This window comes from Columba livia, chromosome 8 (assembly GCF_036013475.1).
Source record: "Columba livia isolate bColLiv1 breed racing homer chromosome 8, bColLiv1.pat.W.v2, whole genome shotgun sequence".
In the NCBI taxonomy this organism is placed as follows: domain Eukaryota; kingdom Metazoa; phylum Chordata; class Aves; order Columbiformes; family Columbidae; genus Columba; species Columba livia.
In genome coordinates, this window is record NC_088609.1 from 21,170,295 (window position 1) to 21,185,813 (window position 15,519).

The following is a 15,519-nucleotide window of genomic DNA, read 5'->3' on the forward strand; positions in this document are numbered from 1 at the left end:
GCTTGACTTTTTTTTTTCTTTCTTCCTACTTCCCAGAAGGTTTGTATTTTCTGAAAGCTACCTGCTCTTCAATTCCAGCACATTTTTGCTATTTAATCAGGAGTGGGCAATTTGTACTTCTACCTGTTCAGAATTAATGTTTTAGTTCAAACCCCTCTTGTCACCTTCGGGGAAAAACAAACAAACAAACAAACAAACAAAAACCTTGCCATTTTTGCAGTCCATTTCTTACATTTTTTCATACATAGATACTCCACTCACTCAGTGCTTCTTTGCATTTTTTCAGACTGTTTTCCTTACAGTCTTTTGTGTTGCTTCCACTTGCAGCCCCTCTCAACAGAGTGGTAGATTGGGAGCTGTACAGCAGCTATATATTTTTTCTCTGTGAAACAGTCTTAAACACATCAAATGTATTATGACGTGGAGAGAAGCTTCTATGTTATGAAGCCGATTGACAGAAAAGAAAGAAAAAAATGCTTACTTTTGAAGACTTTGTATTTTTCAGTTTGGCGTGCTTCCATCTTCGTATCTGGAAAATTGGAAATACCTAATTAAGTGTTGATTATTTAATTTAAGAATATCCTCCAGTAATGCCTCTTTCTTGATTGTTTAAGATGGTAATTTTCCTATGAAAATGTAGAGAGAAATACATAAAGCAGATTACAGATTTACTGAAATGTTGAGTTTTATCTTGACTGGTAAGGAATCAGTACTCCAACAGTTTACGTGCTGCAAATGGTCTGGGTATGAATATATATAAACAGAGGGGTTTTGTACATAACCTCAGAGTGGCTATTGTGGAATGATTATATTGGATTGGTGTACAACCGTTATTGACAGCTATTTTCTAAGCAGATTTTAGGATAGCTTAGTAGCTGAGATATGCACATCAAGGGGCATCTCTACAGTCTGAAAGTGCAATTTGAATGATGATAGATGTAAGAGATATAATTACAAGCAAATAAGAGAGTGATTAGTATGGCCATTCTAACCATGACTTATTTTAAGAAAGTGAAAGATTATAGGCATAGTAACATAAAAGTTCCTGATGTGCTACAACCACTACAGAAAATGAAAGCAACAAGCTACTGTGTTATAAGTTTTGAAAGAGTTAATGCACCCCTGTGTTGTTTGGGGGTTAGTTTCCTCCTGTAAAAATCACCATGAATGTGTTAGAAGGTTTTCCAGAAAAATTTGGCTGATGTGCTGTCCTTCCACCTGATCATCTGGTGAGCTGGCTGTTGTGGGGAAGGACTTAGAGGGAATGAACCAAACACCACTTGTTAACTAAGACATTATTAAAAGTTCATTTTGGTTCATGGAAACTTTCTAAAGGAAATCTGTCTTTTTTCATTTCAGTCATGCTGCAAATAAATTTGGGACATGAATGGAGAGGAGAGGGAGAGGCAGAGGGAGAGAGGCAGAGGGAGAGGAGGAAACAGACAAAGGAGGAGGGAAGCTGAGCAGAAGCCATAATGAAACTATTTTGTAATTTGTCAACTTAAAATTTGCTTTGCTTGGCATAGTTAATACATACCCAGTAGTGAACAGCTTCCACCAGTTTGTTCAACACCAAATGATTTTAGCTTGTGAATTCCTCATTAATTTCAAACTGCTACAGTACATGAGAGTTCAAATGCTGTATCTGATGAGGCAAGCAAGATTTTCATGTGCTTTCCACACAGCAGAAATAATAGATGAATGAAAATCTGTACCATGCCAATTCTTTCCTGGAATGGCAAATGACTTTGTGACCTAGTTACTAAGTTGAGGTGATTACCAAAGTATTGATGATATATGCTGTTCTGAAGCTATGAAAATTAAGGAACATAATGCTTTGGGCATACAGTCAGCATTTCATGGGCTGATTAAAATTTCTGTTATTTTTTAATTCCTTAACAATACCACATATTCCCATCTTAAAAAAATTCTTGGGAGTGCTTTACTTATTTTTGTCAGGAGGTCTATTTAATTAATTTGAATTATCTATAGAAAGTCAGAACCAAAAATGTTCATCCAAAGGGACAGTTAAATATAATATTAGCCTGAGACATTGATAGCTTATGTTTGCCTTTGACTTCACTATTTCCATCTTCAGTTTAAAATGAATGTCATTTTACTAGGAGAGTAATTTAAGCATGAGAATAGCTTTGCATATTTTTGTATGTTGCTCTGATTACAGTCAGATGTCCCAGAAAAGGCAGACATTCAGAAAAATACATTTACACAGTAAGTTATTTGTGAAAAGTTGGAAGAGGAAGTTCCTTTACTTTTCCTAGTAATGAGGAGATAATTCATGCTCAACAATTTATTTGATTCATCTAGCCTGTTTGTGCTCAAGAAACACTTATAGGCAGATAGAGATTTTTCCCAGATTCATTTACTATCTGAATATATTCTCCAAATATTTTTAAAAGTTGTTTCCTCTTCAGTGTGATCTCCAGTTCATGTTGTTTTGTTTAGCTGTGAGTGCCAAACAGTGATTTGGGGTTTTTTTCTCACCTACTCACTCACGAGGTGGTCAGCCACAAATTTCAGATTAGAGCAATGAAATGGGCTTTCCGCAAAAGTACCAGGAAAAGGCATCAACCAGCTGTTGGTTAGAAACAAGGACTGCAAACTTCAGCTAAAAAAATTAATTTACAAACACTTTTGAATGATTATATCATTAGCCACCTTCTTCTAATCTTCTTCAATTATACCATATGTTAACATAAAGCTTAAGCTATTTGCAGACTATGTTCAACACTGTGTGAAAACAAATACTCAGCTTCCAGTCCTATAAACAAATGAGGGATATCCAAAAATATTGTGTGTCCTGTCTTTATGAAGAAAGAGCAGGTAAGCAAAGATGCCGATAACAGTACAGGACCAGAGCTTCATGCACAGGGAGGCTGTAGGCAGTACGGTGTTGAACTGTACAACACATTTCTAGGACACTTCACACTAAAATGGGAAGAATGGACTTCTGATAAATGTATATTGTCTGCAGAAATCTAGGGAGCATTTTTGCTGATGCTCTTTATAATCTTCCAGTTAAAGGAAAGAATCTGGTTCAGGGCAACATAAGAATAACTGCTAAAGGCCAGTTGAGGTGAATGAGGAGGAAAGGCACATGTGTCATCTTCTCAGTCTCTCCAGGGGTCCCATTAACACCTTGCATTTAGCAAGTTGAAGGCAGGAGTTTTTAAGTCTGTTGAAGGTTATTGACCTGATGGGAAATTTTGGCCATTTAAATCTTGTGGTCTTCTTTCTTCCATACTTTTTTGCATATTGCCAGATTTTGCCAGGTTTTGCAATACTTTGCAATAATGGGAAATGTTCAGTCTTTCCAGAGCATGTGCATGAGAGTTAGACAGAGTATTACACTGTTTATCAGAGTATTACACTGTTTATCAAAGACCTTTGTACTGCCTCTCAAGGGGGGAAATAAAAAAAACACAATTGGAATTGGTTATCTTGGGACCACGTTTGACACCCCTGGTGTAGGGGATCTGGCAACTGGGGGTTTGCAAGGGATGAAGAGGGAGTTTATTGTTCATTTTTCTGTTTGCTTTTCTCTTAAAGATAAGATGATCTAGGCTCAAGTGCCTGTGACTTCGACTATTTAAACCGTCTTGCCAGAGCAGAATGAGGTTTCAGACTTTGGCACAAACCTTGGAAAATACTTCCAGGTTTTTAAAATGGCACCTTTTCCCAGGTTTGAGGCACCATTATACACCTTGAAATGGTCCTCACCTCAGGAATGCATTTCAATAATACTGAATTGTTCATTTAGTTGCTGTTACATAAGTATAATAGGAAGCTTTTAATAAACTGATGTAGTGATCCTTTTAACAATCCTTTCTAACAGATGGTCTTGTATACTATGCCATGATTTACAACATCTGTGGAGGGATTTTTTGAGGTCCAGTAATACTGTTCTATCAACTTAACCCAATATTGATTTTTCTCTATGTCTCACTCTTAAATTCTGGTGCTGTCATAGAGGTAGAATGTCCTTAATACTTTAATAGGAACCGGGTTATATTACTTCTACAATATTTCGTTTTATTATAGACAATATTACTGTAGTACAGTAAGTTACTGAAGGACTTACCTCTTCATTTATTTATTATTTCTGATGCCAAAGGTGAATACGATAATCTGATAGTAATAGAGTCTTCAATAGTTACCGGAATACAAAGATTGTATTACTTACAAATGTCAAGCATAGGCATATTTTTGATCTTTTTGTCCTTGGTACAAATCAACAGTAACGCAAGAGCTGTCTATTGATCTTCTAGCCAGAACCTAGAATCTGTTTGACTTTGGATGCATATTAGTATTTCCTTTAAAACCAGATTAAAACAATGTCAATATTATCGTGGGAAGAGAGAGAAGGATCATGTATCAAAATTCAGACCCATGCTTTTGTAATGAAAGCATTTCAGATTTAAACAGAGGAAAACAAGACAAGAGCTGAACCTGTCACTTTTCTAATTATGTTCAGAGCAGACGGTGCATACTCTGTGTGTCTTCAAAAATACTTCCTTTCTATCACTTTTGGGAGAGAAAAAGCTCATCTGGGCATGGGTAGGGTACATCACACCTGGACTGCTTTTTACATTAAGGGATTGTGACTTTGCTTGAGTCACATCTTATTTGCAGGTCTTGTCAATGTCTAAAGATCTTTTAAATTTGACCTGTTAAGACTCTGGTTAGAGGAAAGTTAACCCTATGTGGTAGCTATTAGTGTGTATGGCTCCATGTGCTAGGCAGAAAAAGAAAAGTCTGACTTCTGTGGCCACAAAGGCAGGACAGAAATTGCTCAATGGGGTCCACGTCTTCCAGAGGGCATCTTGCTCCATGCAGTGTGTGTGTGCCTGCATGCGCATGTGTACGCAGGTAAGCAACCACACACAGAGGGACAACCAGGGCTTCCCAAGCTTCATGTGGAAGTAGTGTTTCTGTCTAGTTAGGAAGGCCTTAAAGCTTCAGCACTGGTTGGAATTTATTTTTTTTTCTAGAGTACTGTCAGCCTGAGAGGTGGCAGAAGTGGTATCATACTTGGGGTCCCTTATTTCTCCACTCCATTTTTTACAGCACTTTGTGAAATAGAATACTTGAAGAAATTTCATACAGGCTAAACAGCTGAGGCTTTCAGGTTCTGTAAACGCTGACTGAAAAAAAATCCTTTATGAGGTTTTATCCAAAGTATATTGATGTTGACAGTTGCATAGTAACAATGAGGAATTGTGTGTTTCAGCCATGTCCCAGGAAGACCATGGGCTAAAGCAGTGACTTGGAGACTTCTGGTAGACCAGTGCTATGACGGAAGTGTTTGTCAAAGTGTCGGTCAGATATAAGAACCCTGAAGACCTGCACAGCTGAAAGGTAAATAATGTTTTCCCTAAATTCAGGCCACCATGTAGTTTTAACAATAGTTTGCAACTTGCTGGCTAAATCTGGATGTGAAAACCCAGATTTGGGGGATCAGTTTTGGCACCCAAAGTGATACTAGGGAATTCTAAGCTTGCCTGAATCCTGTTTGGCCCATAAACTGGCTCAAAATTTTCCTCCCTCCTACCATCATACATTGCTTGCTGGAAAAATAGCATTGGCTAACATTTTTTATTTTAATCCACAAATTGTTCATGTGAATCTGTAAAAGTTAGGGTGCAAGAACAATTCTGAATGGTAAAGCAAAAGTTTGTTTTTCAAATTGTCTTTTTTACTACAAAACAGCACATAAAGTCACAAACTCATTTACAGAAATGCGTTTTTTTACTAAAAAGCTGCAGAATCTTTAAAAGAAATGGCCCTTGATTACATGTTTATCTAACATGGGGTATTGTAATATAAGATTACTTTAGTGATTTGTGCTTTGGCTTTGCCTATTGAAACAAAAGTATACTACAGAAGAAACTAGAATAAGCAGGTGTTAATAATGGATGTTTTTATTATTCTAAAGCAGTTTCAATCTCATTTTTAGTTGGGTAAGTACTTATATGGGTCTGAAAAGTCTTTTATATAAAGATATGCTGCATAATTTATTTTGCATGTTCATTTGGATTTCTAAGAGAAACTTTTTGGGACCTGAGCTGAGAAAGTCTGCCTAAGCAAATAAAACTATAATAGTGATCCAACATATGCTTTCTGTGCTTTGTTGGCTTATAAAATTTCTATGAGAGCTTGTTTTGATGATGTAAGCAGCATTTTCTCATGCTTTCTATGCATGACAAATTCAGGGATATTACACTGCTATCCCATAAATGAAATATTGTCAGTAACCTGCTTTCTGTAGGAAACAATGCTATACTGGCACTCCATATCCTCTTCACTACTTATAAACTAATAGACCCAAACTCTAGGGGAAAAAAAAAAAAAAAGAAAAAAAACCACCTTTCTCCCTTATTCCTCACCTTTCTTCTGTTAGAGCAAATATTATCGATCAATGTTTTGTAAGTTTGCTGCTCATGTTTAATAAAAGCTAGAAAGCACTTAGAGAGCTCATCTGACATAGAACAGGAAAAAATTAATATTGTGATTAGTGTGAGTTTCAAGAACTAATGCTTTCTCCTAAAAGGAGATAATGTGTTTCTTTTACAGAAAGAAGAGTAAGAAGGCTCTAATATTAAATCTCTTTGATGCTTTAAACAGATTTTAAGCTATTTCCATTACTGTAAATATGAAGTGATGAAATTTTGGTTTTATTAAACTGGGCGGTAAAACTGCCATAGCAGATTTCTCTATTTCCATTAAGTTTCTTGCTCAGTCATTAAGATTGAACATTAAAGTGTCAATACTCCCGAGAACCCTTCTGCTAAATGCAAGCTTCCATTCTTATGATTTAGAAATTCAGCTGAATAGTTATAATCACAAAAGTAGCCCCTAGAGAACTCTGTCTGAAGTGTTCTCTGGGCTATGCAGTTTGCAAATGTGTATTAAACTTTTGAAGCTGGCACATCTTTGTAGGGCTGTTCAGGGTACCTACTGGGCGTTCAAAGAGACAGCTCACCTGCTCACTTACTCGTCTGTCTTCTCTTCTGGTCAAGATTTCGATAACCTGTCGAGAAATTAAATCTACAGTGCCATATTTTCTTTTATAAAATTAGAATGTTTTCTTACTAAATCTTTCATTGTGCAAAGATGTTGAAATTATGAGATAATAGTCTATTGACTTTTTAATACGTATGACAAAAATCAGACTTTCTGCCTTCATCAACTGTGATGTTAGAGCTTTGGCTGAACCCTTCTTTGTCCATTTTTAAGTCTCCACTGTGGGTTTCGAAAATTCATCTTTCCTATTGTTCGTTTCTTAGTTTTCTGAAAAGGAAGGTGAGAAAACCTTTATACTTTTAATATTACCTACGAGAGGCAGCTGTTGCATCTTGAATGTACATAACAGCCACCTTCTGTACCCTAATGCCCACATGTGTGTTACTTTGTGTAACTCTGGCCAGTCTTGTGGCCCTAGCATTGTTCTAATTTTCTGTTCGTGCTAGGAAGCAGCAAACAGTGATGTATTTTAGTAACTCAGCCCCCTCTACCAACACCATTACAACAGAAACCTCAATTTAGATTTTGTTATTTTCTCCATGCTACATTATCCATTCTTTACATTTGCTCATCTTGTTCAGTGTAAGGTAGTCAGAGCAGATTATAGGATATTTCATGGTTCCCAGGAGTACTCTTTGCAAAAGACAGCTCTTCCCCAAATGACACTACAACATTAGGCAATGGGTACATTCTGAAATCACTCCCAGATATATGCCTTGCTGGAAACCTTTGGGCATTGATTATTCAATTATGCCAGAGCTTAAAGCTTATGTCCACAAATAGGTTTGAGTTCCATGTCACCTGCAGAGTATGCACATAAAGGAACACACACAACCACAAACATACACCCATCTATTTTTCAGCCAGTGTGTTGGGACCTCCAGAGGATGAAAGACACTCAAAAGCAAAGGCAATCTGACCCTTCTGTCTCTTCTACTTTGCCCTGTCTTTTCAAGGTCAAGTGTCTCCTGCCATCTCTCAAAACAAAAATAAAAGCCATGCTTCTTGCCTCCGTGGCAGCACTGTCACCCTTTAATAGCAAATAAAAATTGTAACAAAAATGTTTATTACTGTAATAAGGATTCTTTAACCTGAATACATAATGAAGAAATGATCTGGATTATATTTAAGGTAAGATAAAGTAAAGGCTAGAAATCTTTGTGCTTTGAGGCATAAATCAGTTAATGTTTTACTTAAATAAGCAGTTTCTCACGTCTAAAGAGGTTATCCTGTAATATTCCCTTACATCCTCTTCTTGCACTTTCTAGAGAATCTGGTCCCTTTCAAAAACAGAATATTGGAAAAGACCTGCGGTGCTTCTGCTCTGGCACAGCAGATCCAGTGCTCAAATTCAAGATGGCTTGCAGCACAGCTGTTGTCCTTTGGTCCTGCAGCCTCTGTCATTCTCTGGCAAGGTATAGTAGAGTGACAAGTCACCTAGATGTATTTAATGTGAAATGAAATACGTTGCTTTTTGTTGCTTCTGTTTATTAATTTTTTATTTTAATGGCGTGTCATTTTAAAATATATACTTTAAAATACTTTTGAACTAGGGAGCATATTAGTCTACAGGTCACTTTATTATTTATTTATGCTTTCTTCCCACACTGTCATGCTACCAAAATTGCAGCAGAGATTCTGAGTTTCAGGAGAGCTAGGTAATGTCGCAGTACAGAGTGAATAAAGTAATAATATCAGATATGGTTATCTTTTTAGGTGTGTTTCCTACTGTTTTTTGAAAATGTATAAAAATACACACATACATATATATATATATATATATATATATATATACACACACATACATACACAGTTTGGGCCACAGTGTGTTTCCATATTTACACAGGAAAATACTAAAAGTTCTGATAAAACCTTTCCTGTTCTGACCTTCCTGATATCCACTGATTCAGTGGACCTTTTGCATCCTGACCTGTAGCAGACGTGGCCTGTTATGATACATCATGGAAGGTTGTTTTTAAGTACCAGGGCCATGCAGTGTTAGATACACTTGACACTGGGCTTGACGTTCTCCGCCTGGTGCGTACATATCCTTCATCTCTATTTTACTGCATATAGGTTGAGAATTTGAGTTGGAAGGGTGCTAAGACAACTCTTTGCCTAATCACCTGTAAGGGCAGAATTCTCCATAGGACATGCAAACATGTAACTAGGTGGGAATGTCTAACCTGAATGCTAGACATATAGGAGAACATTCTATTTCTCATACTTGTGTGGTGAACTGTTACTTCTTTCTCAGGAAAACTTGAATTATGACAGAGAAGTTACATTGAGATCAATGCAGAGGTTTTGCTTTCATGAAGAGTAGATACTAATGGCTACTGATGATAATAATGCATTATCATCTAGGCTAAAAATCACACCTGAGCAAATATTTAGGCAAATATTTAGGCAAGCAGCAAATGTAGATGCATCTGCCACTTTATATCATCTACTAAAAAAGAATTCTAGCTGCAAGAGTGAGACTGTGCAATTCAAGATAAGAGACAGATGAGGCCCACAGAAATAAGTAGGGTGAGATACTTGCTGTTGGTTATTTTTAAATTAGTTGCATGTAATACAGTAAGTATCTCATTGGCTAATAAGATTTTTGTTTTAATAGTTTGGTTTAAAACACATTCTTAGGAGCTGCTATTTTCCTGGAAATACTGTAAGACTTTCCATGAGAATTGAGCTCAGTTCCAGCAGAAATGGGCATACTTAGGGCTAAGAGCTGCACTCTTATATTAACGTCAATAGTAGCTGTGCATGAGCATCCAAGGACAGACTCTTTTTCCTCAGGGTATGCTCTACTTTGATGTTCCTAGAGTCTATAGCCCTTTAAAGTTAATGGGAGTTACATGCTATAGTATGCATCAAGGAAAAAGATATACCCTGCAGTTAAATATAATAACATTCCTCTTCATAGACTAGTACTGGGCTCTGTGTTCACATTGCTGAGAAATGTACCTTGAATGAGGCGCTGAACTAGCGATTCATGTAGTTATTTGCATCTGTCAGTGTAAACAGAAATAGATATACTGAGTTTGTCATGGCAATTGGTAGAGTAACAACAAGTTCTTACTGTGCCGTGACAAATCTTTAGCGTGGCAAATGAGCAGTTCTGCAGCTGCCAGCTCTCTCGCAGAGTCCTGTCTGAGGCTAAACCAGGCAGTGCTTACCTGCTGAAGTGAGTTCCCTCTTGATTCTGGAGGCACGTGTATGTCTAGGCCTGCTCTTGCCACTATACAGTGTGTAGACAAGACCGGATTTTCTATTCTTATATCATTAAGTGTGTCCCTGCAATAGAATCTCTTCATAATTTTCCATCATCCCTTTTAGCACTGCATAAGCATGCATGTGTGTATTTATGCATATTTCTCAATGAGTTTATATGTCTTTGACAAACCACTTTGCCTGGCTCTGAGACCATCTAGTTCTTACTCTTTTCCAACCAAAATGATTCTATGATTCTGCTAGTGAAGCTTGCCACCTATCTTCTTCAAGCAGCTGCTGCATAAGCACTTTGGTTTGATGTGATTCTTTGTTATAAGAGACAATATCAATAACTATTTAACAACATAACCAGACAGTGCCCCAGAAATGGGAATATGATGTTTACCCTTGAGTATATAGTATCATTTTATCTGCTTGCTCTGAATGACACCTTTTGTATGCAACACATTTTATATTGATGAAGCAGTGTCACAGCAGCTTCTGCATCTGCTCTCTCTGCTGCCTGAAAGTGGCTGTAATTATTAACATGATAGCTAATCAACAAAAATAGCTGCCAGACACTATTTAATGGCCTCAAATTTCTCTTCTCCAGAAACTGAGGATATGAAAGAGAAAATGAGTACGCAATATGTTCACTGATTGCAATATGTTCATTCTTCTCTTTTACACATTTTGTATTAAAATCCAGCAGCATTGTTCCACTGGAGTCTGAGACGTGATATTGAACAAGAACCTGTTCTCCAATACTTGTTGAAAGGAGAATTAAAACAAAGCCTGCAGATACTGCTAACTTGTGATTATCTTCCTTGAAAATATCCATCTTAAATTCTAGTTGTAAACAAGTGGTATGCATGCTATCTGCTATGAATGGTCACAAAATTATTGGTTTAGTTGAGTAAGCTTTATATTTTAAACAGTATTGCCATCTTGTGGTTCTGACAAGTTTTATCATTCTATTTCTTTTTGCAACCCTATTTTTCTTTATTGTGTTGGCAAGAATTCCTAAAATGCCATGGCACATGCAACAGAATTTATATTGCCCCAGTTGCAAAACATTCACAGAAAAAAAAACCTAAAGCTATATCTGCATGTCATAAATTATTATATCAGTCTTTCAACAAGATAACTTATCTCCTTCCAATGAAAGTTTTTTATTAGAAGGGCTGTTGTGAGGCACCTGATTTTAAGAGCTGCCTGATTAATCATTGCCCACTTTTGAAATGGAGTTTTTTCCAAACACTTCCTCCAGCAAGTGTTCAAATTTTTATCTGTGTCTCCTGGATCACTGATAGTCTGCAAGATCATCCACAGTCCAAAATGAAACCTGTACTCTCTTAAGAGTACTTTTATTTCAGATGTTAATAATAAGGGCTCAGAAAAATGTTTTGAATTCACAATGGAAGAAGTTCCTTTTTTCCCCCCCCCCCTCAAAAAAAAAAAGAAAAATCATTGTTTTCTGTCTTTGCACGATGTTTGTACTAAGGAACTGTGCTCTGATTCACTTGTGGACAATGTTAATAATAGTGCACCACTGTCACTGGCTTCAGAGTTCCTCAGAGCTGGCCCTGTCGGAGCTCAAGACACACAACCCATTTGGCAATGGACAGGACCACCTGGTAGTGAATTCAAAGAGTGAATGCAATTAGCCTCTTCATCCAGAAGGCTGAAGATACGATGCCTTTATCACCTTTGTGACAGGAAAGGCTCAAGCCTTTTTACCGTACCAGTCAGATAACTCAAGACCTCTGCCTTGTCAGCTGAGTTGCAGAGCACGTGATGTTACATGGTCCCACTGAAAGAAAGAGGCTGTTACTTCTGCTGGAACTTAAGAGACAGGCAGGATTTTTTTCCCTTTTCTATGAAAAATGTCAAGCTGTTTTTTGTGTGCTCAAACTTCCATAGAAAATAGCAAGTATCATATCAGAACTACTTATATTATTGGTATTCAATATCTTGGTGATCCAAAGGGAGTATCGCCCATCACGCCCAGAGCAAGGCCTTTACATATCTGAAGCCAAGGCCTTGTAAACAAGTGATGGCTTTCCTGGGGCTTTGCTCTCTCCCACTCATCTTGGAATTGTCATACCTGATGTAAAATCACTGGGTTTCAATATTATGTTTGAGGTCATGTAGAAATCTTCCATGTACTGAGCAGGTATTTCTGAAAATCCCTCCTATGTGAAACACTGCATCATGTACGTGAACTCAGGAACTTGCTTTTTTTCTTTCAGGACGCTGTTTCAGGTTGAGCCTGTGACCAAGGATTTCCCATTTTGCAGGTAAATTCTGGGGACATGACATTGTCAGGGAGGGAAGTTTACTGACAAAGAGCTTTTCTTGATAAACCAAGGATTCCTGACAAACTTTCCTCTATATGACAGCTTATCAAAGCTGTACATGTCTGTGAAGTATTTTGCTTTTGGTGAATAATATCTTCTCATGAAAATTCCCCATAGACTCAGAAATTAGGCATTCCTTAATTTACAGTGTGATGTGTGAAGTCTGTTCAAAAAAGAAGACAACATATATCCCCTATCTCCCCTGACAAGCACCAGGTATATATGACATTCAAATGCTGCCATACAGTGGTGACTTCTCAGGCTGTACTACCAGTCTTACACCATACTGATAGTCACTTTACTCTCACCATGATGATTTTTGGTCAGGCTGGTTCAAGTTGAAGCATTCTGGTTTAACTTTCCTGGTGCTAAATCTAAAAAGATGAGTTTGTGAATGAAGTATCTTTAGAGTGGAAAGTCCCAAGATGAGGACCCTTCTAATAGAAGTAAGCTAAACACAAACAACAAGATCTGTATTTGCATGAATTTCAGGGCTGAGTCATAATACTTATTGACATTCATTATTTTTGCTTGAGTAGTGAACACTGCTAGAGGACCTGTGCTACATAGTTCCTATTTTTACTCATAAAATTGAACAGCCTATCCTGACAATACCATTTTGATTGGTAACAAACTTTCTCTCTGTAAAACCCCATAAAGTAAATATATGAATATAAATTCAAATTTTAATAATCCTTATGTCTTCTGATGGGGGGAAAAAAAAAGCTTCATTCTTTAACTGTAGTGATACTAGAAAAGAGATATCACGGTTCAGGTTTCAGAAGATGACATCCTTTACACCTAGAACCCAGATAGGAGAGATAAGGGATGAGGATTATGTTTGCTTATGCATGAATGTAGTGAACATCTGCCAAAAATCTACCTAGTTATTTTAATGCTCCATTTCAATAAAGTTGACCATCTGCTCTGTCATCAGCATAGATCTTGTTCTAAAAGCTAAATCAAAAGATCACCTGTCTTGTGCACCTTGTTCTCACTTAACACTGACAAAATTCTAATGGTATCCATCTGTAGGTATGATGGTGACCTGGAGCAGGTACACGCTCATTTGAGTCAAAATTAGCAGTTGGAGTTGTAGTAAGCAGAATAACAATTAAAATGTTTAGACTTTATCAATAACTAAAAGGCATGAAACTAGGTGTACTACTAAAAACAGTCACTCTGTATAATTGTAATTCAGAATCTTCAGGCATCCATAAAAGCCAGTGACACAAAATATACAAATTTTCCTCAAGATGATTTTGCAGTCTTCAGTGAAACTGTTGAACTTGTACTCTTTTTATATTTCAGGGTACACAATAACACAAAGATTCTATCACTGCATAAATATAAAATACAATAATATAACAAATTGCCAAATTAGTGCTTAATATGAGAAACTAAGTTTTGTAGTGTTCTGATTTTTTATATAATTGCTCTAACTACAAAATAGAACATTCCATTTTTTACCTTTTCTCTTGTTTCACTCCCTGCCAAAATGAGGGAAAATAAGAGCTAGGTGTTAGAACCTTTACATGACTTCAGTGCTCACTAACAGAAAATAAAAATGTTAGAGGCTATTATCATATCATTTGAGTTAGCTAATGGGCTTTTATATTGCTTGCATAGCCATCACTGGCCTTGCAGAATTATACTGTGTCAGTTCTAACAAGAAGTGGAAGCTTTGCAGGACTGTAAAGACTTGAGTAAGGTGTTAGTTTCTCATAGCAGGACACCGGCCCGAGCCAGCCCTGCCAGGCCCCCAGCTCAGGTTGCCAGAGGAGCTGTACTGAAGGAAACTCCATGTCCTGCTGCAGCCCAGCCTGGCTGATCCCGGGCCTGCAGGCTGCTGCCAACACGTATTATACAATGGTTTGTCACCGCTGTCAAAACAGAAAGTTTTCTCTAATTGAGGCTGCAGATAACAGTACATTATTGATGCTTAGCACTTAACAAAAAGGCAGCATTTATGTTATATGCTTATTTGCAATTCACTAGAACTCTTTTGTCTAGCATCGAACTTGTTTCTGTGTGCTAAGCATAGTATTATTAGCAAAAATTACATGACTTCATCAGTCTCAATACAAATTAGTGGTTATTTTCCAGAACAGGCCAATTTAGATTAAGCTAAACTATTACATTATTAGTACTTAGATTATCCTGATAACCATGATTCAGCTTCTTTAATTAGGCACATCAGCATGTCTACATAAGATTACTCTTTTGTAGACAGTCTTTTCAATTTTTTTATTTTTTTTGTTAGAGTCTCATTAGCCTTACTGACACATCACGTTCTGTCAGAAGAAACACCTAGCAACCAGGCCTTATCTCTGAGTTGCATGTCATCTTTTTGAAATATTTCTTAATTGAACTATCACAGGATTGCATTCAAGGAGTGGAGATTATCTGAAATTAAAAAAAAAAAAAGTGCTTTGCTACATGTAAACTTAGGCTGTAGATTAGTAGAGGTAACAGATTAAGCATGATATTGACTTCTGATGAAAGCAAATATCTTTTCTTTCATATGAACTTACAATGTCTCTTACTCTGCACATTCACCAGGTCTACCCGCAGGACTGCATGTCATGGCAAGGGGACCTGGGGCCGGTTCTGCAGAACCTGCATGGATGACTGCTCCACCATGGTCTGTTCCACAGGCTGCGGAGGAATTTCTGCTCTGGCACATGGAGCCACCTCATCCTCTCCTTCCTTCTTTGACCTCGGTGGTCACAGGGCTATTCCTCACACTTTTTTACTCACTCCTTGGCCGGTACAGCATTTTTGTCCTTTCTTAAATACACTCTTACAAAGACATCGTTACTTTTCACCAATGGGCTCAGCTGTGCGCTGTTGAGGAACCATCTGGAAATGGCTGTGCCCACCACAGGGCAGGCTCTGGCCTCTT

The 15,519-nt window shown here is 37.3% G+C and overlaps 1 long non-coding RNA gene across 1 annotated transcript in view; it reads right to left on the reverse strand.

The window, feature by feature from the left end:
* LOC102087140 (uncharacterized) overlaps positions 1-8,314 on the reverse strand; it is a 45,432-nt gene extending 37,118 nt beyond the window's left edge. The window contains exon 1 of the long non-coding RNA XR_010474350.1: positions 482-8,314. This is a non-coding gene — a long non-coding RNA (uncharacterized LOC102087140). The remainder of the gene's footprint in view (positions 1-481) is intronic.
* Between the last annotated feature and the right edge of the window lie 7,205 nt (positions 8,315-15,519).